Raw genomic sequence first — 24,593 nt, forward strand, 5'->3', positions numbered from 1 at the left:
CTTGATCTTGGGGTCATGAGTTCGAGCCCCACATTGGGCATAGAGCTCACTTTAAGATGCCTTTATAATTTATTGAAATACAATTCACCTGCCCTCTTTAAACCCCTGGTCACTGTAGTACAAGCTGTCTAGTGTGTACTTAAAAACAAAAAAACAAAAAACACAAAACAACAATAACAACAACAACAAAAATGTTACTTAGAGTATAGCACAAAATCCCATCTACTAAAAAATCCCAAAAGAGAAATATTTTGAAAAGTCAACTTCTGAACTTAATGCAATTCATGTAAATAAGCAAAAGATGTGCGTGTACACCTGTTAAACAACACAATCAACTTTGGTGTGTGACTTCAGACCTTGGTAAATGATTCATTTCTGAGAATTAAACTCTTGAAACCATCCCATCTCTGTGATTCTCTTGGCTTTTCAAAAGTAAGTTCTTTTGCAAACAAAGTGTGAGAAGCAGAGAGAGCTGCTTTCCTCTTTGTTTATGGACCTTTAATGCAATCACAGACAAGTCCTATCTTCCTTTACACTACTGATAAATCTTGAAAAAAATCTTCATCACATCAATATTTTGTTGGTGGCCAATTTCAGAGATGGGAAAAAATATTTTGCCACAAAAGGGGCAAAGTTGCTTCCACTCTTGCCAATTTTTGTTATTGTTATAATCACAGACAGCTATCTAAGAATTTATAGGGAAACCTAGGAATTTATAGTGAATTTCATAGAGAAGATATGATGTAAACTGGCTCTGGCAGGTTTGGTAAAGTAGAATAAATGGTCAGAAGGAAGAAGGTCTTCCCTGGCAAAATAAAGACAAGCTTAGAAATTATATCTATCCATTTATTTACATGCTTGATTCTCCTCTTATTGGAAACAAAAGAATTTTCAAAACATTAATATTTTGAAATAGGCTACAAATAAGTAAGCATAACTAACCTTATGAAAAAAATAAGGTTAAAATAACAATTGAAATTTTATATACCAAATATGTGGTAGAACATTCTATACAGCTACCAAACAGGTCACAAATTTGTTTTCAAGCTTCCTAGCAGACAAAAGAAAGTAAGAAATTGGTTTTAAGATTTATGGTGTTCAAATGATATAAACACGTATCACTTATTCAAGGGATGTGTTGAGATGGTGGCAGACATCAGAGTAATTTCTATAGGTGTCAGGGGGCAGGCCTAGATAGAAGAGAGGGGTTTTATTAGGCAATACTGAGAAATAAAGTTAAGAGTTATAGAGACAGGGGCACCTGGGTGGCTCAGTTGGTTCAGCATCTGACTCTTGATCTCAGCTCAGGTCATGATCTCATGGTTTGTGATCTCTGTCTCTCTCAAGATAAATAGATAAACCTAAAAAAAATAAGTAAAACATTATTATTTTCTTTTTGTTCATCCAAATTCCTATTTATTCATATCAAAATTAGGAACTTAAGGCAATATCATTACCTCAGTGCACTTGAAGTTTATAAAATCTTTAAAGAGGGTTTATAATGCTACATAAATATTATTAACACCAGTGTGCTCTCCTCTATTCTTAATCTGCGTTTGTACACCACCTACTCCCCACTCCCCAACCAGATCTGCCACAGATTTGAACGTACTGATTCCTTTAGTTAACCAAAGTAAACATAAAATACCTATATAAAATCCAGTAAAAACTGCAGGGGAGACACTTAAGTAATACCATATGCTTATGTATATATATGTATATATACTTATATATATTATGCATATAAGCATAATAATGCTATGCTTATATGCAAGCAGGGGAGGGGCAGAGAGGGGGAGAGAAAGAATCCCAGAGCACAGAGCCAGGGACAGGGTATGAATCCAGGAAACCATGAGATCCTGACCTGAGCTGAAACCAAGAGTCTGTCACTCAATCGACAGAGCCACCCAAGCATCCCAATAATGTTTTTATTCTTAGGGCTGTGTTCTCATCAGTTGTAGGTTCATATTTTATATTCTTTTCAGTTTACCATTTGCTTTCTGTGGATTTCTTTTAGGCATTATTTTTTTTCTTGTGTAGCAAATATAATATTGTTTATATTTCTAGGAATTTGTAATTACTAAATTATTTTTATCAAAATAGTCTTATGTGACTTGATAACATAACCCACAATAAGATTGGTATTTAGTTAATAAAATGTTCTGGAAAAGTAGTCTTCACATGAAATTTGCATTTACTTATGTTGATTAGATGGTAAATAATTTGTCTTTATAATCACATAAATATAAAGGGGAAAAGAACTAGAATTTATTGGGTGCAAAATCAAGGCAGAGATTTACTAAACAGATTATTTGAATCTCACAACAGTTTTGGACTTTTCTTTCTCCAACAAACACACCAAACTGAGACCTCTAAGACTCTGTGTATTGGTAGTTTAGGCTAAACTTCCTATGTTTGTTTCTTCCTGTCATTCAGTTATCAGATCAAATGTCATCTCAGTGGTATCTTCTCTATTCTCTCAAACTAGAACAGCCATTCTATCTTAATGCCTGATTTTAATTATTTTCATAGCTCATTGTGAGCCATTTTCTTCTTTCTTTCTTTCTTTCTTTCTTTCTTTCTTTCTTTCTTTTTTTCTTTCTTTCTTTCTTTCTTTCTTTCTTTCTTTCTTTCTTTCTTTCTTTTCTGTGTGTGTGTGTGTGTGTGTGTGTGTGTGTGTGTGTGTGTGTATTTTTGTATTGCCTATTTCTTGGTAATACTGTGTTTTGTCTCTGAGATGAAAGATCATGGCTGACTTGTTTATATCTGTATTTCTAGTGCCTGGAGCGACAGCTAACATATAATACTGTATTTCAATAAGTATACATTTAATATGCTCAGAAAAAAGAAGATAAAATTCATACTGTTACTTCTGTGTATCTATCTATGCAATTTACATTTATTCTAACATGAAAATTAGTTGAGCATAAAGTAGCAGTCACTTAACATGGTAAATGCAAAATGAAATAAATCAAGACTTAACTAAAAAAAAGGCAAATAAAAAAGTCTTAAGATGGACAGAGACATGTTTCTAGAAGAAGAATAATTAGCATAGAGTCTATTCTAGGAGATTGGGAGCAGTGTGTTGTCATTCAGTACTAAAGCACTGGTTCCTTCTCATTTCCTCTAGTTCTGTAACTTGGGTTGGAGTTACCTAGGTGAGCTCTCGAAGAATTTCAGTATGAAATATTGGTTGTGGTGGTAGGGGAAAACATGTATTGAGTGTATACTGTGTGCCAGAGGCTGCTGTGAGTGTCTGCATATTTAAGATTTACAACCACCCAATGAGAATTATATGCTCAAATGTAAATAATCGTATGACTATATCTTTGTTACAGAAAGAAAGCTGCCTTCTTGCTCAATTTCAAATTCATCTTCATCATTGTCCCTCATCACACAGTAATGGAAAACTGAGTTCATGTCATAATGGTGGGATTTGACAAAAATAAAATGCATCGGAGTGATACTTGAGGTAAAATTGGTGTTTGCTTTTATTGAGCGCACAAGAAGGAAGAGCTTGTGGAAAACTAAATTTCTGGCTTAGGTGGCAGAGAGGATCATCCTGTTAGCTGATGTAGGGAATGTAGGACAGGGAACAGTTTAGGAAGAGAAATAGGAGATTGTTTTAAAGAAAATGGCTTCAGGGGTGCCTGGATGACTCAGTCAGTTAAGCATCCAACTTCAGTTCAGGTCATGATCTCATTGTTTGTTGGCTCAAGCCCTGCCTAGGGCTCTGTGCTGACAGCTCAGAGCCTGGAGTCTGCTTCAGATTCTGTGTCTCCCTCTCTCTCTGCCCCTCCCCTGCTCATGCTCTGTCTCTCTCTGTCTCTCAAAAATGAATAAATGTTTGGGGCGCCTGGGTGGCGCAGTCGGTTAAGCGTCCGACTTCAGCCAGGTCACGATCTTGCGGTCCGTGAGTTCGAGCCCCGCGTCGGGCTCTGGGCTGATGGCTCAGAGCCTGGAGCCTGTTTCCGATTCTGTGTCTCCCTCTCTCTCTGCCCCTCCCCCGTTCATGCTCTGTCTCTCTCTGTCCCAAAAATAAATAAAAAAAAACATTGAAAAAAAAATTAAAAAAAAAAATGAATAAATGTTTAAAAATTAAAAAAAAAAAAGAAATGGCTTTAAGCTACAAGTGTTATATATTGATGAAAGTGTTCAGGACTTAAGTTGCAAAAATGGCAGTAGACCTTGGGAGAGAAAACTAGGATGAAATTAAAGAGTTGGAAATTACTAAAACTCAAGTCATAGATGCCACTGTGACTAGGTGAGAGTATACAAAAAAATGGATGTTAAAGTAAGAAGGAAAGATGGGTGATAAAAAACAGTAACCTCTGAAATCTCAGCAGAAATGAAAGAAACAGAGATGGAGTCATGGGACAAAAAGAAGATACAGATGACAGTGTTTTCAGGGAAGTGCATTGTGGGGAAGTACCCTGTAAAATAGTGAAAAATAGGGGCGCCTGGGTGGCTCAGTCGGTTAAGCGTCCGACTTCAGCTCAGGTCACGATCTTGTGGTCCCTGAGTTTGAGCCCCGCGTCGGGCTCTGGGCTGATGGCTCAGAGCCTGGACCCTGTTTCTGATTCTGTGTCTCCCTCTCTCTCTGCCCCTCCCCCGTTCATGCTCTGTCTCTCTCTGTCTCAAAAATAAATAAACGTTAAAAATTTTAAAAAAAGTAGTGAAAATATCAAATATCAGAATAGTCACAGGGTGATTCAAATTCAGAATTAAGGTGGGGTATGAGGAAGAAACTATTGGAGAATTATCAAGCATGAGGTAAAAAGAAAAGACGAAGTCACAAAGTCAGCCTGTTGGAGCTGGAAGGAGATTGTGCTGTGGGAAAGGGGCTTGATTGAGCTGGGGCGTGGGAGAAGAGTGGGGAAGAGTGAACGAAGGATGTAGTTCCATTGCAACAGTTCTATGAGTAGATATCATTTTCACTTTTCACAAATGAGGAAGCAGTGTCGGGGGAGAAGCTGAAGGGGCTAAAATAAGAGTGTGTCTGATGAAGATGAGGACTTGGTCTTTTTAGAGTAACTTTAAAGAGCAGGAGGGCAACTTTCTACACAGAAGACTAAGAAGACAGATCTGCTGAGTTATAGAGTGGAGTGGGTGATGGAGCTTATGCCAAATGGGCTGCATCTTTGCAATAAAGGATGAGTTCATCCAGCAGTTAGGGTGGGGTTGTGTGTGGGGTATTGATTCCATGAAAGAAAAATAAAAAGTCTGGCTAGAGAGGCTGGGAGATAGTGTCAGTGAATATGGGAATGCAACAGGGAAAAAAAATGCTGGCTGATTATTAAGCCAGTTTTCATAGAGAACTGAGTGTGTGTTATTGGCTTGTCTGCAGAATTAGAGATTGTTATTCTGGAAGATTTACACTTTAAAACATGTAGCACCACCCAGTAAGCCTACTCCAGCTATTGTTTTCAGATTGCATGTCCCTGGACTATAGCAGAACTAGAAGAAGGAGTACATTTTATTACAAAATCATCCAGCTTTTTAAAAACAACGGAATACCCAGGCTTCACTGCCAATAAGCTTTTATAGTGGTATCTTCTCATCTATGTAACACTTGGAAACTGCCTATATGTAACACTGGCCTTACAGCATGAAATGTAGCAGACCTTTGAGACGATAGGGATTATAGGGACACACTTCCATTTGACTCTGTTTGAAGAAAGCAAAATAAGGTTGGGTCAGTTTTTATCCACTCAAAATTTTTAAGATGCTTACAAATAGAGTTTGTATAATTATGTTATTAACATTGATAATAATGAAAAGGGCAAGTAATACACTTGGACATTTAGTAAATACCAACGAGAGACTAAACTATGATTTAAATCTAGGATATATCTGACTTCATTGTTTCTTTATCACCACATTCCCAGGTGTACCATTTTAAAAGAGCCACCTTTGGGGCACCTGGGTGGCTCAGTTGGTTAAACATCCCACTGCTGCTCAGGTCGTGATCTCGCTGTTTGTGAGTTTGACCCCTGCATCAGGCTCTGTGCTGACAGTTCACAGCCTGGAGCCTGCTTCGGATTCTGTGTCTCCTCCTCTCTCTGCCCCTCCCATGCTCATGCTCTGTCTCTCTCTGTCTCTCAATAATAAATAAACGTTAAAAAAATATTTAAAGAGCTACCTTTAAAAACAAACAAAACAAAAACACAGGACTGCCCAAGGAATGTTTCAAACTGTTGCCATTTATATCCATATACAAAAATTAGTGACTCTTAATTTCTATTACTGGAAAAAAATATTTTATTCCCAGTCCATTCTATAACTGATATATCTGTTTTTCTATACGTACTATATTCTGCACAAACTCACTTAACCTCATGTATACAAATAGTGTTTTTCTTTGGGTACATCCTGATTCTTCTTGTCCTACCTACCCACACATCCTTATGATATTTCCATCATACCTGCATTCCTGGCACTTTTATTGAAGGTGATAAAGCTCTGAAGAAGTAGTTTGAAGTAAATGGATTCTACTAAATTCAAGAATGTTTTGACCATTAACCTTCAGTTTGAAGCTTTAGGTGACCACAGACTGGTGTAAAGGAATATAGATTTACCTCTACAAAATACACCTTAAAGAGGTTTTTAAACAATTGATGCTTTGCTGATGCAATGGATATTTCCTCTTCAGTGTTTTTAACTTAACAAATTACATGTAAAAGCCATAAACTCCTTTATATTATCCATAAACATAATAAAAAATGTTACACCACATAACTTTGACTCAGTCAATAATTCTAGGCTTAGCCTTAGGGTTTAAAGAGAAAATTATTCCTGTTACACATTTTAATTATGCCATAAACTTTGGGAAATAGCTATTGATCTTCAGCATCTGACATCAGAAAGTTGTTTCTTTCTTGTTCTGTAGCCAGTGAAAGTATGACATACAGACTAAAAGTGAAGAATTCCAGAGGAATCAAAGGTAATACATTCACAATAAAGGATGTTTTTAGTTGCATTTGGGTCACTTAAATGTTAACAGATGTAAAGATCTCTGAACAACTTTCTGCTGGAAACTGGAAGCACACATGTGAGTTAAGAAATATATTACTTTGTTTTAAGAAAAAGTTATTCTCTAGTGGTACTCTTGATTATCTCTAATATTTTAATACAAAAATAGGAGGGCTTAATTAGGAACTTAAAAAAGTATGTTTAAGGTTTTCCAAACTTACATAGAGTGATGAATGTTGCAATTACCATTTTAGAAGAAATCATTTCATCATTTTTTGTCCTTGAATCAGTAAAATAGGTAAAAAGTTCCATTCTGTTAAAATTAAACAGACATCTAACATTAATGATGATGATGATGATGATGATGATGATGATGATAGTTACTATATGTTGAACTTTTATTAGGGGATGGACATCTTTAAACACATTAACTAAATGGCCAGATTTAAGGTTCACATCCACCATGTGAGAATGGGTCTCAGTTTCTCCATTTTACAGAAGGGTCAGAGAGATTATGAAAGTCTCCGGAGTATATAGGAACTAGGTGGTAGGGTTGGGATTCAAACCCAAGTCTGTAGGACTCATGTAATGATGGTTTTGGTTAGATTTAGGCTTCTTAAGTTGTTATTTTCAGCAAGTTGGAAATTCTTTCAAGTTTAAAACATTTAATGTAAGTAGAATTGTATTTAAATTTAAACATACCAAATTTAGTATTAGGCATTTGTTCATTCAACAAATATTTACGGACATATGATTATATGCCAGATACAGTGTTAAGAGCTTTTGAAGCTAAATTCAATGAGTCGTGGACCACAGTATCTTATAGTCTTGTGTGTGTGTGTGTGTGTGTGTGTGTGTGTGTGTAAGTGTGTGTGTGTAACTGTCACCATCACTCTATCTATATCTCTATATCTATACAGATATATAGATAGAATCACACATAGAGTAGACTATATACTATATAGATACTGGTAATAGACTATATAGATATAGTATATCTATATCTATATCTATATCTATATCTATATCTATATCTATCTATCTATCTATCTATTGCTTATGGAGCTTCAGAACTCTCTGATAACATTGTAGAATTACTCCCTCTTGAACTTTGGAATCTAATTAAAGGTATGGTCATTTGCTCAGATACTGTGATGCCTTGTGTGGTCAGTTTGGGGGCCTTGGTATCTTTATAACCCCAGCTATTAAGATACTATTTTAAGAACATCAGCAGGGAGTCTATATTGACTTTTCTTGCCACAGGGCACCCCCTACCTTCTCACAGCAGGAACTAATGACTAGTAATCTTCAGCCATTTCTTCCCTACCCTTTTCTTCCTAACCCACAGTGTAATTAAATCCCTTGGTAAAAGACTCTGTTAAGCATTCCATGTACATAATGCCCTTAATGGTGGCTCTGGATGCAATGGTTTGCACAAATCAATTTCATTTAGCTTTATTTAAAAAAACCTACAACTCAAAATATAATTTTTAAAATACAGAAGTCTATTTCTTTATTAAAAAAGTGCAATTTTCTCCAAAGTATGCTTTAATTTGGAGGCTGTTTTTTTAGCTTCCACTAAAATTTTTGCACATATGGGGGTATAATCTTGTAGGGATATGTTATAGACAGTTAATTTTTAGACATGTCATGTGTAAGCAAAATTTTGAAACCCAAATTTATTTTTAAATTTTTATTTTTTTTAGAAAGAGAGCAAGAGAGTGCAGGAGCAGGGGAGGGGGCAGACAGAGAGAGAGAGAGAGAGAGAGAGAGAGAGAGAATGAATTCCAAGCAGGCTCTACCCTCAGTGTGGAACCGGACATGGGGCTCCATTCCACCACCCTGGGATCATGATCTGAGCAACATCAAGAATTGAATGCCCAGCCAACTGAGCCACCCAGGTGCCCCAGAAACCCAAATTTATTTTTTGTTTAATCTTAACATTGAAGAGAAACCAATGATAGGTGTAGATTGTCTCTTATCCGCATTATAACTTTCTCCAAGGGTATACATTGAGAATTATGTGAAATAAAGTGCCTTAGTCAGTTTAGTGCCTTTGATCAAACATTAGTCATGAGATTTAGGCATTTTATAAAGTTCATGTTTGTAAAGGGAGGTATGGAAATGCTACTATATGCAAGGTACTAATCCTGGCAATATTATTTAAGTTACCTGATTTTATTCTCACAACAGTATCTAAAGCAATTATCAGGTTTTAAGTTACCATATGTACACAAGTCTTCATGCCTGAAACCACATAAATGGAAGGAGGGAAGTTTAAGCAAAAAAGGTGATACCTGATTCCTCCTTAAATGAAGGATTCCACTGTCAAATAAATGGACAGATTACTTCAGGGATGAGAAACCATTTGTACAAAGCATTGTGGCATGACTACTGTCTTTGGAAAATTCCAGTTGTTCATTCATAGTATGTTCCCAGTAAACATCAGCTACTGCAGTTCTGACTTTGTTTTTCTGAGCTGACATAAAACATGTTTCCAGTCCACTGATTACCAGTGAGTTTTAAGGCTAGCTAAGTTTTAAACAGAGTGGATGGTTGTATGCTGTTTTTACTGCAGCTCAGAACATGTATGCCTGTATAGTCTAGGCTTTGTGCCCATTCACCAGATTGCACGGGAGCATATGTGCACATGTCAAAGATGTTAACCACAGTTTAGGTGAGCAGCTTTTATGGAAAACACCAGATTTTCTTCACAAATTTACTCTTATATGAGAATAGAGTATCATTGCCTCCTGACCAGTCTCCCCTACTGATACTGAATGTGCCACGTTAAAATACTTGCATAGTGGACAAGAAGGCAGCATGGGGATTTCCTGGCCGTCTTTCCTGCCAAATTGACTGGTTGCATTGCAGCAGGTGCACAGCAAAGTAGTTAAGAAGGTGCAGGTTGACATAACGTGTGTGCTATGACTGCAGGCATTGTATGTGAATGACACGTCATGGCAAGTGTTGGCCTCAAGAGATTAGGCCCAGGGTTCTGGGGTGTAAGGACAATCTATATGCATATAAAAGCATCACTGAGTTGGTGAGCACTCAAGAAAAAATAACTTGACTGGGAGTCTACATAAACGAAGTACATTGCAATTCAATATATTTTTTGCTACTTAAATATTTTACAAATGTCCTATTTATATGAGTAGAGGCCATAAACATCTGTCTTGGGAGATGTGATTTTTTGACTACTGAACAACTCACTCAGCTGCCAGGAGGACAGAGAGCCTAGTTTGTTAAAATTCATGATTGGGAAAAAATCCAACATCATGCAATTCATTTTAAGAACACATTTAGCCCTTGGTATCAGTCTCTCCACATCTAGGATGCCTGACATCTTATAGGTAACAACATAATAAACTTAATACAAGCTTCATTAATTGCTCACTACTTTTTAGAAATATTCAAAAAGTGCAAGTAAAAAAGTAGGTTTTAGATGATAAAATAATCATTCACTGTGTAAACACGCACAAACATTCGCATAGAGATTTTCACAGAGCTATGGATTTCTCAAAATCTTTCCATGACCACTAGTTGACAAACCCCAGGATTAAGGATTTATATTTAATATATGTAAATTAAGGATCTAATATATATATTCACATATACATTTTTTAAGAGACAGGGAAATATATTTTATGAGGAATTCATAATCCAAACAGAATTAAGATGATTTCTAAAGTCTTTTCTGTATCAAAAATTGTGTAATTCACTTGATGTCCTAATACATTCATGTTAAGACTTATTAACCTTTCCCCCGAGAAACAAAAATACATACTATTTTCTAAAAAAGAATTCTGGGGGTGCCTGAGTGGCTCAGTTGGTTAAGTGTCCAACTCTTGATCTTGCATCTGGCTCTGTGGTGAGAGCAGAGAAGCTGCTTGGGATTCTCTGTCTCCATCTTTCTCTGCCCTTCCCCTGCTCATGCATGCACTCTTCTTTCTCAAAATAAAGAAACTTTGGGGCGCCTGGGTGGCGCAGTCGGTTAAGCGTCCGACTTCAGCCAGGTCACGATCTCACGGTCCGTGAGTTCGAGCCCCGCGTCGGGCTCTGGGCTGATGGCTCAGAGCCTGGAGCCTGTTTCCCATTCTGTGTCTCCCTCTCTCTCTGCCCCTCCCCCGTTCATGCTCTGTCTCTCTCTGTCCCAAAAATAAACATTGAAAAAAAAAAAATTAAAAAAAAAAAATAAAATAAATAAAGAAACTTTAAAAAAAATTCCGTGTCCCTTAATTGTGACTAAAATAAACTAAACTATGCAGTATAAAAATACAATGCAAAGAATTTTCTGCACTTTTTGATCAGCATTTAAAAGCAATCTCAAAATAAAGTAACATTGCCAGTGTGGATTAAAGTAGAGTGTTATTTGCCAATTTTTTTTTTTAATTTCAAATGGACCATTAAAACTGAATATGAATGTGCTATCTATAGAGATAAATGCTTAGGAGAGATAAAAATACTTTTAAGGTGCTCATATTAATACTTTAATTTTTTAAGTTGTGGTTACTAATCCCCTTAAAAATGGATTAAAGTAAAATACTGTGATCTTTTGGAAAAAATAAAATGTATTTTTTGAGACTTACATAAAAATCTAATATTTCAACCAGATTTATTTCCATCATATATGTTGTAATATATAACATATATTTATTTTAGTATAATCAGATATCAATAGCACACATAATCTTGGACATCAGCAGAATGATACGTTTTACACAAAAATATAAGAATCTCACCTCTTTATCATGGTATGTGCAAAAGTAGGGAAGGATACTGAATAGGGTTTTTGTGCTTATTCTAAGACACCATCACAGGGGCGCCTGGATGGTTAAAAGTCCGACTTTGGCTCAGGTCATGATCTCGGGGTTTGTGAGTTTGAGCCCCACGTCGGGCTCTGTGCTGACAGCTCAGAGCCTGGAGCCTACTTTGGATTCTGTTTCTCCCTCTCTCTGCCCCTCCCCTGCTCATGCTCTGTCTCTCTCTGTCTCAATAATAAACATTAAAAAATTAAAAAAAAAAAGACTCCATCAGAATAAAACAATGAGAGAGACAAGACCCGTGAAACCAGTTGTGGAGTAGTTGAAGTTCTTGTTTTTGTTTTTACTCTTCAACTTATTGCTACATTTCCTTTTATGGTTTATCATCCTTTAGCCTATTTCCTTTCTGTCCCTTCCATCATATAACCTTCTTATGTAGCTTTAGCATAAAATGATCGAATAAAATTCTTCACAATCAATTGATATATTTTTAATGGTGGAATTTCAAGCATAAGTGGGTAATAGGTATTTGTGTGAGTATATCTGTTCTGTATTCTTCAAAAATATCACATAGATGACATCTGTTGAGATTTTAAAGTCTTATTCTACCCACTTCCTCAATTTTCCCTCATTTACTGGGTCAGGAATTGGCTGGAAATCATTGTAGCTAAATAAGTTCTATTGACTATGTTAATTATTTTTATCTTCTTCTGTTCTATTGTATTTTAGCCATGTTTTGTAGGATGGCCTGAAGGGAGGTATTTTCGACTGGCGTCTTAGTTGTGTGTTGTCTTAGCTCAGGCTGCTATAAAGGAATGCCATAGGCCGAGTGTCTTAAATCCCAGAAAGCTGTTTTTCACAGTTCTGGAGACTAGGAAATCCAAAATCAAGGCACCTGCAGGTTCCTTTCCTGGTGAGAACCCTCTTCCTGGCTTCCAGATGGCTGGCTTCCAGATGGCTGCCTTCTCTTATGTCCTCCCATGGCAGAAAGGGAGAGATCAATCTTGTCTCTCTTCCTCTTCCTGTAGGGACACTAATCAAATCAAGGGGCCCTACCCTTATGACCTCAGCTAAACCTAATTACTTCTCAAAAGTCCCACCCCCAAATGCCATCATACTAGAGGTTTGGGCTTTGGCATATGAATTTTAGGAAGACACAAACATTCAGTCCATAACTTGTGCCATTCCAACAAGTGACTTAGACTCTTGAGTTCTCTTTTCATATATTTTGCATCTATGCAAACATTCCTTTCCCTTCTTTCTCCATCAAATTTTGTACCTTGGCAATTCAGTACAACAGTTAGCAAACTTATGAAGTTTATCAGTGTGTTCTTAGAGGTAAATTAAATCGCTCTCCAGTTATCTGAAATTGAGGCCTCCTTTTGTGAATCAGCATATTGAGTAAATAGAGATTTCCTCAGTCTGTGCTTAGTTCTCAATTCTACCAATATTTGGCATCTGGAAACAGCCCCCCCACACCACCCCCAAAACAAACAAACAAAAAATACCAAACCCAACAGCAAAATAAAAACATCATTTTGAATACAACTGTTTACTTCCTTGACTTTTTATTGCCTTTCAGTTTTGGTTTTGGGGATTAATTTTATTATAAATACATTTTTCTTAGGTTAAAGAGCCATAACTTTTAGTTTCTATAGCTATCTTAAATGTTTGAAGATATGTAATGTCGAATGTAAATTAGAATCGTTAAGTAGAATTGCAAAGAGGAAGTACAAAAAACCAATAAATAGTATAGCTACAAGACAAGAGGTTTGCTTGAATGTAAGGAAGGATTTTTGTATAGTTTAAAGATGATATGATTTTTTCCTCCTAAGAGAAGCAGGAATTTACTATCAGAAGAAAGTGAATTCCTTACAAACAGATATAGCCCAGCATTAAGTTGATCTGCTTCTAATTAGGAATGATATAGAGGATACTCCTGGAGTTATGTATGATGATTTTAGGCTGCTTCTAAAACCAACAGTGTTTTATTGAAATGTTAGTTCTTATGTATGAATTTGACAGGAAATCATCTTTAGGAGGAATACAAAGTGGAACCCTCAAATTTGGTTACTTAGCATTTGATTTTGAAATGATTTTGCAATTAACTCTGAATATATGGTAGAGTGATAAATATGTAGGCACAATCTAATAAGATCTTCAAGAATAAAATTTATGATGTTTTGAGAAAAATCAGTGTTTAAATGATTAAACATAATGCTTAAACTGAGCATGTAGTCAATTATTGGTTGGTAGATTGAGGAATACCTGGATGAAAGATTTTGATGTATTAGTGAGCATTTTTTCCAAGTAAATATTTATATTATTATTATTTGAATCTTAATGGGATTGGGCGAAACTGTTGAATTATTGTTCCATAGGAAAATTTATGACCTAGCCAGCAAAAACTTCATAAAATTGCATGAAAGAACATGTTCCTGTGAGAAATCTAAAACATTGCCCAAACCTTCATATTCTGGATTAAGTGTTTTAAAGTACCTTAATTTATAGGTCTTGCCTCTTGGGATTAGGTGTCTCATGTTACTGTCTGTCTAGTGTCTGTGATGATTGATCCGTTTATGAGGACAAAATGACTCTAGCCTTTTTCTCTCTGCCAGTAAGCTCGATATGTTCTTTTTTTTTTTTTTTTTTTTTTTTTCTGTCCCAGTACACTACAGCAAGGAATGGTTCATTCTAGTTTTTCTTCCCCGTACCCCGGCTCTCCTATTATTCATTAAATAAGTCATATCTGATATCTGACTCCTCTCGTATTAGTGTGCCTTAGAAGACACATAAGATGAAAAATGGCCAGTTAGATGAAAGAAGAGCCACGTGTTTCTTTGTTCTTCTTTATTAAAAGAATGCATAAATAAGAGAACTCAATGTGCAATGCCACACTTTTCTGCAGGCTATGAGTGTTTATGTAAAATTCTCTACTATGGTCTTCAATCTCAGTAAGCATGTTTAGTTAAAGTTATTTTATGTAACTGTGTATGAGACAGATTTTATAGTTTTTCCAGGACAGGATAAGCCAAATAGCATTGATTTTTGTTTTTAGTTTGTTTGAGCTTATAGCAGCATAAATGGCCTTCCAGTGCACAAGTAGAGATTTCCAAGGTATATTATTTTTTTAACTTTTAAAATTCTTTGATTTTTTACTTTCTTCTATTGAGAGAGAGTGCGAATGGGGGAGAGAGGCAGAAAGAGAGAGAGAGAATCTTAAGCAGGTTCCATGCTCAGCACGGAGCCAGATGTGGGGCTTGATCCCACAACCCTTGGATCGTGATCTGAGCTGATCCAGACTCTGATGCTTAACTGACTGTGTCACCCTTGCATCCCCAAGGAATTTTATATTTACTATGGCCTCCTGTACTTACTAATAAATGTACTAAATACATGTCCTTTTTAAAAAATGTTTATTTATTTTGTAGACAGAGAGAGGCAGAGCATGAGCCAGGTAGAGGCAGAGAGAGAGGGAGAAGATACAGAATTTGAGCTGTCAGCACAGAGTCCAGTGCGGGGCTCGAACCCACAAACTGTAAGATCATGACCTGAACTGAAGTCTGATGCTTAACTGGCTGAGCCACCCAGGTGCCCCACAAATTATATTATTTTCCATATGATTTTTAAATTTCTATGTATTAAGTTTTTATACATCTATCAATGTCTTCTATGTGAATATTTGCTTCGAAAGAATTTTAAACATCTATATTTTAAAATTCAAGTGAATAACAGATTGATTAATCATAATTTTCTTATCCTCACTTCTCATCCCACCAGCTACAGTTCCATTTTTCTTACTTCCTTATAGCAAAATTTCTTTAAATAAGTGTCCCTAATTGCTGCTTCCTATTTTTTTCATCCTATTTTATTTTAAGCCCATTTTTGTCAGGCACTTGCTTAGAACACTTAACCAAAACTATCCTTATCTGGGTCAGTAAATTATTTTCATCTCTAAGTTCATTAGTAAATTCTTAATCCTTATCCTATTTAATCTATGAGCAGCATTTAACAGTGTTGATCACTCTTTCCTCCTTTTTGGGCCCTACGATATCACACTTTCTTGGTTTCCCCTTACTTTACTAGCCATTCCTTGGAAATCTCCTTTGCAAGCTTATCCACCTATACCCACTCTCTTAAAGGTGGAGTTCCCAGGAGTCAGTCCTTGGTTTTCTTCTGTCTTTCCTTCCTCTTTAGTGATCTCATATCAGCTCTATGTTAACAGCTTTCAACTTGCCATTTCCACTTCTGACCATTTTTTTGAACCCTAGACTCATATGGCCAATTATGTACTCAGCATTTCTACCTGGATGTTTAACACGCATCTCAAACTATGCTATACTTTTTTTCTTAAGTTTATTTCTTTATTTTGAGAGACAGAGAGAGTGTGAGGGGAGAAGGATAGAGAAAAAGGGAGAGAGGGAGAATCCCAAGCAGGTTCCACACATTCAGTGCCCAGAGCCCTACATGTTGCTTAAACTCACAAAACTGTGAGTTCATGACCTGAGCCGAAATCAAGAGACAGATGCTTAAACAACTGAGCCACCCAGGCACGCTGAAACTATGTTATACTTCTGATAATTTCTCCCAAACCTGCTGTGGTACACCACCTTTCAGTAGAAAGGAACTCCATCCTTCCAGTTGCTTACCCTAAAAAAAAAAAAAAAAAAATCAAAACATAAAACAAACACAGAAACTCTCTCTCTCTCTCTTTTTTTTTTTTTTCATAGCCTACATTTAGTCCATTGGCAAATGCTAATGTTTATGCCTTCAGAATACGTCCAGAGTTTGACTACTCCTCACTTCCAACAATACCACTATGGTCTCACTTACCATCATCTCTTGTTTGCAGTATTTCACTAGTGTTGTAACTGGTTTTCTTCTTCTGCCTTGGCCTCCTTACAGCTTATCTTCTGCATAGTCACAGTAGCCATCCTAGAATATGCCTGATATGCTTCTACTTTAGGGCCCTATACTAGCTTTCCCCTCTGCTTGGATTGCTTCTCATAGACATCCGCTTGGCTTGACTCTTTCATCTATCTTGCCTTTGCTCAAATATTGCTTTCTTAATTAGGTATATCAGTTTTTTAGAGCTGCTATAATACATGAGTACAAACTGAGGGACTTGAAACAACAGAAATTTACTCTTTCTCAGTTCTAAAAGTCAGAAATCTGAAATCAGTGTAGTGATAGGTATCTCAGTCTGTTCAGGCCACTATAGCAACATACCATAGTGTAGCTGGTTTATAGACAATAGAAATTTATTTCTCACAGTTCTGGAGGCTGGGAAGTCTAAGATCAAATCATGGGAAATTCCCTTGTGTGGTGAGGGTCTGCTTTTCTGGTTCATAGACCACTATCATCTTCTCTCTGTGGCCTCACATAACTGAATGGGTGAGGGAGCTCTGGAGTATCCTTTAGAAGGGAGTCTCCGTTATAAGGGCACAAATCCCATTCATGAGGCTTCACCCTCATGACCTAATCACCTTCTAAAGTCCCCACTTCCAAATACCATCACACTGGGGATTAGGCTTTAACACACAAATTTTGGTGGTGGACGCAGGGAGACACAATCGTTCAGTTTGTAGCAATAGGTTGGTTCCTTCTGAAGGCTCTGAGGGAGAATCCATTCCATACCTCTCTTCCAGATTCTGGTGTCGTTCTTGGCATTCCTTGGCTCATAGCTGCGTAACTCCAACCTCTGCCACCATATTCATATGGCCTTCCTCTTTGTATAACTGTGCCCCACATTTCTCTCTGCCTTTCTCTTATAAGGTCATCTGTCCTTGGATTAAGTGCCCACCCTAAATGCAGAATGATCCCATCTCAAGATCTGTAACTTAATTACTTCTGCAAAAATCCTATTTCCAAATAAGGTCACAATAATATGTTCCAGTTGAGTTTAGGGTAAGGGGAAGCACCACTCGCCCCACCTCATGTGGCCTGCCTGACCATCTGTTTAAAAATGTGATCTTCATTCCCCATTCTACTTTTTACATCAGGTCCACAATCGTTGGGCCTGAGTGTGTTTTGGAATTTAGACTTTTTGCATTTTAGGAAGATTATATGTTACACACTCTATATAATATACTAGCCTTAGTGGGATTTTGGCCATTGCACCATTATTAAACACATTAATGTTTCTGCAGGGAAACATACGGCTACTTATATGAGGAGATAAAGTATATATGCAACTTACATCAGTTCAGGTTAGATTTTATTCCTCGATTAGTTTGTGCCAAATTTAAAGAAAAACTTTGCGTCCTTTTGTTTATTATTTACTTGTTTATTATGTTGTCTGTTTATAATTTTTCTTCCATCTATGCAACTTGTATTACATGAGGGCAGTATCTTTATCTTTTTTATTCCTGATATATCCCAAGCTCTTAGAGTAATCATTGGCATGTGGTAAGTGCTTACTACATATGTGAATACCTCTTAATGTTGCTTGTTCCAGGAATGTTCTGGAAATTAGGGCCAGAGAAAACAAGAGACAAAAAAAAAAATTCAAAAGATATAGAAGGGAAAATGTTTGACATACCTTTTAGATCTGCTGTTGCCTCTCATTTCAGATGTGCCAGATTTGGGGCAAAGAGCCTTGGTGAATGAACATTTGTGAATTAAATAATAGAATTACATAGACAGTTATACTCATTGAAAACACCTTTACACTGATAAATTTTAGGCATGTGAACAATATTTAGTTCTTTTTTTTTACCAAAGGCTTAATAGTTTTTGGGAATAATTCAGGAAACAAACTGTCATCTTCTTGGATTTAGGGCGATACAGAATACATGATATACCCTCTATATTTATGTAAGACATCTAAATTTTAAATCTTTTTCACTACTGATTTTCATAACACAATTTCTTTCTCTGTGTCTTTGTGGGAGAATTCTTAATAAAAATACAAAAGTATGTAAACACTAGAGAATTTTAAAAATAAGTTTTAGTCAATGATTAGAGGTTAGATTTTTCTTTTTTTCTCTTTTTCCTTCCTTCTTCTCCCTCCTTTCTTCTCTTCATTCCTCCCTTCCTCCCTTCCTTTCTCTCTCTCTTTATCTCTTTTTTGAGTAACAGTATGTCCATGCAACAGTTATTTAAAACACACACACAATAATTAGCTTGCTATGGTATGTCTCTATATATTGTAAATATTTGGTAATGACCTAAGGTACCAATTGAAGATGACTAATTTTATCAGTATTTTCAGTAGAACAGCTATATTCTCCTGATGTGAGACTCTTTCTACCTTAATGATTTGAAATACAAATGCACATGTAAAAGCCATATTATTTTTTCACATGCATCTGGAAAGACCGTTAAGAAAGGATGAATGCTTCTAGGTGTTGATAATAATCAAACTGCACAATAAAAATTAGACTCTGTTTCAAAGGTAAGTCTCAATCAGACTCCAGCTGACACTGAAATTCATCCATTCACTTCCCCCTTTGTATTATCATTTCATTTCTACTGAGTCCTTTGGCAGTGTCTTTAAAAAGTACTCCACTTCCTCTCACTTCCTTTAACAGGTAAGCAAACACATAAACACACCAACCAACTAGACAACAGACAAATAAACAAACTATTTTGAACTAGACCTCTACTGTAATTACTAAGCTGTACCTCTGTCTTCGATTAGTTCCAAAACCCTGATCCTGTAGCTTATATAAGGAGCTTCCAGTTACAGATTTGCTCTTTGCCTGATCACTAGGCAGTCTGATTTCCACTGCTACTAGTATTTTTGTGGTGACCTGGAAAAGGTTGCTAATTATAAGACTAGAAGTTTGCTTCAAACATCTTTTCTCTATTTGGTGGCTCAGTAGCACTGAGCACTATGAGTGTCTAATTAATTAAACTTGATTTAGATGATCCTGGTTAATCTTGTGATCAGTACCATCATCATTTAACTAAATACTAAAAGGTTGCTTCCTGAGCATGCATGATTATTGTTGTATAAATCAAATTAATATCTTTATTAATAAGTTACTATATACACTCTTCAAATGTACCCTTGCCATTTATTTTCTGGGCTTAAGTTAAAAGATCAGAAAGACTTCCACATTCATCTATTCACATATATTTTGAGCACCTTTCATTGTTCTAGATGTGGGCACAGTGATGAGCAAAACATATAATGTCTCACACGGAGCTTGCATTTTAATGGAATGTAACAGAAGGGAGACAGACAATTAACAAATAAAACGACGCCAGCCTGACAGTATATCAGCGGGTAATCAGTAGTAAGAAAATATGATAGGGTTATGGGTCAGAGAGGGATCTTTAGATAGGATTTAGATGGGATTTTTACATAGGTGCCCCTCTTAGAGGATGTAATATTTGATGTGAACCCTGAAGGGTGGAAAGAAGCCAGCAATGTGAAAAACATAGGAAAAAGTGTCCCTAGCAGAGAAAATTGCAAGTGCTAAGACTTTGCAAGTTTTTGAGGAAGAAAAAGAATGTCAGGGAGTCTGGAATGTTGTGAACAAGGACAAAAAGCTATGAGACGATGAGGTTAAAGAGTAGACTGTGGCTGGGTAATAGAGGGTTTGCAGCCTTAGAAGTTTGCATTAGATCCTAAGTATAATGGGAAGTCATTAGAAGGTTTAAAAAGTAAGGCAGTGACATGAGCTGATTCATGTTTTGAAAAGATCACTCTGGCTTTGTGTGGAGAATAGAAGAAAAGGAGCAGTTTTTTTCCCCAAAAAAGTTTGTCATATTTGTAGTTTGAAATGTAATATGTTGGAAAGCACAATGACCTGCTTCCCTATGTACCACTCATTGAGATTTAGCCTTTAGCACTTGGCCTATCACTTGGTAAGCATTCAATAAATATAATTAATGGTCTATACATACAGCATGGAATTAGGTTGTTTTTTTTCAAGGATATATGCCCTGAACAAATGCATAACCAGATCACTTTTAAATGAATTTAAATGTGATGTCTCTCAGATTATAGACTCACCTTTGTAAAAAAGCACATGGAAATAAATGTAAATGGTTATGACAATGGATTTTCATTCAGTCCCTCAAATACTTGAGTGCTTAGCATGTGCTACACACTCTGGCAAATTGCAAATGAAATCAGATATGAACATATTCTTCAAGAAGCTTGCATTAAAGTTCAAAGGCTCAAAAAAAAAACATTACATGTTTTTGTAACTCTGGTAAAATTTATTTTTATCAATATTAACAGCTAAATTATATAGTCACAAAAATTTGTTTTGTGTTGTATCTAAAGACATGGCACATTTCATGTTTCCATTGGTACTTCTTTGACAAGTTCAGTTCTAAGTGAGAACCCAGAGCAGTTCTATCTTTCCCTCAATTTACTTCAGCTCCATTTTGTTTTTTCACAAAGTATGATAATATTAATCTTCCTGTTCCTATATATCATTTCTTTGAAGTCACTTTTCTACATAAGTTTTATGTCTAGAACAATAAGAGACTGAAGAGGTTGATCTCAGCTGCAGCTTTGCTATGTGCTGCCATCGTATTCATTTTCTGTGTTGAAAAATTATCCCCTGTCCAAGTAAAAAAAAAAAAATTGCCCTTCTCTTCCCTTCTTCTATCACTTTCAATTTTCATTCATGTAGTCTTGATTGTTAAATCCATTTTACTTTATTTAATTTTAATTTTTCATTTTTACATCTATTTTTGCAAGACTAATTTTTGAGATTTGCATAGGGTTTATTTATAACTAACAATAATTATTTACATTTTTTTCTGTCATTTCAACATCAAGCAATTTGTACTTTTATATCATGATGGTGATTTTCTGTTTTATTATTTTATCTCCTAAGCAGTTATAGAATAATTATACTTAATAGAATGTGCTTAACATACCTTGCATATATTACAAATATACTCTGTTACCTTCTCACACAATTACTATTTTTTTTTTACTTTTTTAATGGTTGTTTATTTTTGAGAGAGAGACAGACAGACAGAATGTGAGCAGGGTAGGGGCAGAGAGAGAGAGAGAGGGAGATGCAGAATCTGAATCAGGCTCCAGGATCTGAGCTGTCAGCACAGAGCCCATCATGGGGCTTGAACTCATGAACTGTGAGATCATGACCTGAGCTGAAGTTGGAATGCAACCAACTATGCCACCCAGGTGCCCCTCGCACAATTACTTTTGACTGGGTAATAAACATTTCCCCCCAAAGCCTTCAAAGACAATGCCTAAATGGTTTGTGGTATTAAGTAACACAGAAACAAAATTTGAGGTAAACCTGTTTTTTTGTTTCAAGCATAGATAATTGGAGGGATTTTTCTTTTATCTTGAAATTCATAAATTTGCAGTGATACATCTAGATGTTACTCTCATTTGCTTTGGGAGGAACTTGGACATTTAAGTCTATACACTCAGGTCTTTCTTAAATTTGGAGAAGGTTGATTTCATAGATTTTTTTTTCCTTTTTTATGGTTCTGGAATTTCCTTTATTAGTAGATTTGATCTTCTTGTACACCTTCCAGGATTCTAATCAATTCTTTTTTTTTTTAATTTTTTATATGTTTATTTATTTCTGAGACAGAGAGAGACAGAGCATGAGTAGGGGAGGGGCAGAGAGAGAGGGAGACACAGAATCCAAAGCAGGCTGCGGGCTCTGAGCTGTCAGCCCAGAGCCTGATGCGGGGATCGAACTCACAAACAGTGAGATCATGACCTGATCCGAAGTCAGTCGCTCAACCAACTGAGCCACCCAGGTACCCCTCTAATCAATTCTTTACATTGTTGTTCTCTTGTTGTTTTTCCTGTGAGTTCTGGGTGAATTTATTGAGTTTGTCTTGAGTTTGTCTTTTGGTTCCCTTCTTTGATTTTCTGTAGTATCCAATCTGTTGTTCACTGTATCTATTATAATTTCAAATTTGAAAAGCATTATTTTTATCCCAAGCAATTATTTCCGATCATATATTGTTGCATTACTATTGTTGCTTGCTTTAATTCCTCTGATACAATATTCTGTTAAGTCTTATTTGGACTGTGAATGAAAATTTCATTTTTTAATCTCTTGATATAAATGCTTCCGATGCATCCAGTGGCTGTGACCCAGCACTCTTTCTTTGCACTTCCTTATATTGCAGAATCTTCTCACATATCTGACTTTTGTCAGTAAGTTTGGTCAAAGATTGGAATGTTACCTGCTCACATTGCATTTTACTATTTCCAGATATGCAGAAGATAAGTACAGAGTTAAAACTGTATGCAAACTCAGAAATAAACATTTTTCATCTAAATCATCTCTCTGGACAGTGACAGTTCTCCTGCGATGTTCATAGTATGATGAATTTCCCATGCTACACACAAGATGCTAAAGTGCCCGGTATTTCTATCATACTGCCAATGGCACTTCACTGCATCTTGCCAACCCCATGCCAGTTTTCTGCTTGCTCTAGCCACTGACATTTGGAATGATCTTTGGTACTTCCTTGAATATATGCTTCCAAATGGAGCCTACTAGCAACAGTGAAAAATAGCCCATCTGTGTGGAGGCTGGTTGTTTCAGGCTTTGTTCTCCTCTGCAACTTGATTGAGTGAAGGGATTTTTGTGGAAATCCACCAAAGCCTACTCCACTTACTTCTCAGGAAAAATAACTGTACTCCGAAGTAGCTCAGAAGATTGACCCTCAGTGTTTCCTTTAGCCTATTTCCACTACTGTTAAAAAGCTTTGATGTTTCTGGCTTGGGAGTAGCACTGTTTCTTGGTTTGGGGCCCACATATAAGGTTTCTTTTATTCTTATACACAGGTATTCATTTTTAATGAGCATATGGAACAGGGGAGAGTAGACACCTGTGCACATATATAAACATCTGGAAGTCTCAATTTGAATTAATTTTAGCAATATAAACACTCATTTTCAAATTTAAAAATCTGGCAAGAGACACAGCAATCCAATGTGATATGTTTGCATTAAAATTACCATAGAATCCAATTAAGATATTGAAGTAATGTTATAAAGTCTAGGAAATATTGTCTCTTAATACTCAGAAATAGTTCCATGAAACCTAACAGCATTATGCTTTTCTTTTCTCTTCCGGGTTGTCAGGATGTTAATATTTAAATGACAGCAAATGTAAAGTAAATGGTGATAGTTATGAATGTGTTGATTATATGTAACCTTCTACTCTTCAAATTGTAATTTCAGGCAAGAGTAACTGATGTTGCAAGCACAGTAAGGGAGGAGTGCACATCTATGGAGCTTGGTGCTAAGGGTGGTGCATCCAAATGAATTGTTTAGGAACTTGGCTGATTTAATTTTGTCCATCAGGACTTTATACTATTGGCTGAATTATTTAAATTGTAGTAGGAAGGTTTTTTCTTTTATGGATCATGATTATAAAGTATATTTTAGCTCGTATGTCACAAAATACTGTTATTTTATTGTTAAGTCAGCTCCCTGGATTTAAATTCAAAAGCATGAGATTATAGAATAATACCAGTCAGATTGATATTTGAAGGGCCAGTTGAGATTGGACTAAAAATGATAGAATCAAAAAGTAGAAAGATAAAATAGGAAATTGCTCAATTATTACAGTGGAGGCAGACTACTGTTATCAGTGAGTACATCAGCCTTTAGTTCAAATAGAACTAAATTCTATTCATAGAATTCACTTCATTCATAGTTGATCAAATGCCTTTCCTCTTAGCTATTTCCAGAGTTGCTTATCTGTAGTTTTTATTATAGCCAACTTGTCAGTTTACATTAAGAGAAAAGAACGGACTTGCTTCTTTTACAACGTGATACTAAGAATTTGCCATTTGAAAAATCTGAATTAGTGACCCCTATCATTTGGGGCATTTATTTTATCAAGCTTACCAACCTTGCTCTGAACATTTGTATTCTGTACT

The 24,593-nt window shown here is 36.1% G+C and overlaps 1 protein-coding gene across 9 annotated transcripts in view; it reads left to right on the forward strand.

Moving 5' to 3' along the window:
- The window catches only part of NAALADL2 (N-acetylated alpha-linked acidic dipeptidase like 2), a 1,352,594-nt gene that overhangs the window by 430,278 nt on the left and 897,723 nt on the right, over positions 1-24,593 (forward strand). Inside the window, exon 2 of one of the 9 annotated variants that reach the window (XM_047875459.1) lies at positions 3,339-3,472. The exons of the other annotated variants lie outside the window; for them this stretch is intronic. The gene's annotated coding sequence lies outside the window, so the exon portion shown is untranslated. The remainder of the gene's footprint in view (positions 1-3,338; positions 3,473-24,593) is intronic. 9 annotated transcript variants of the gene reach the window in all.

This window comes from Prionailurus viverrinus, chromosome C2 (assembly GCF_022837055.1).
Source record: "Prionailurus viverrinus isolate Anna chromosome C2, UM_Priviv_1.0, whole genome shotgun sequence".
Classification (NCBI taxonomy): Eukaryota; Metazoa; Chordata; class Mammalia; order Carnivora; family Felidae; genus Prionailurus; species Prionailurus viverrinus.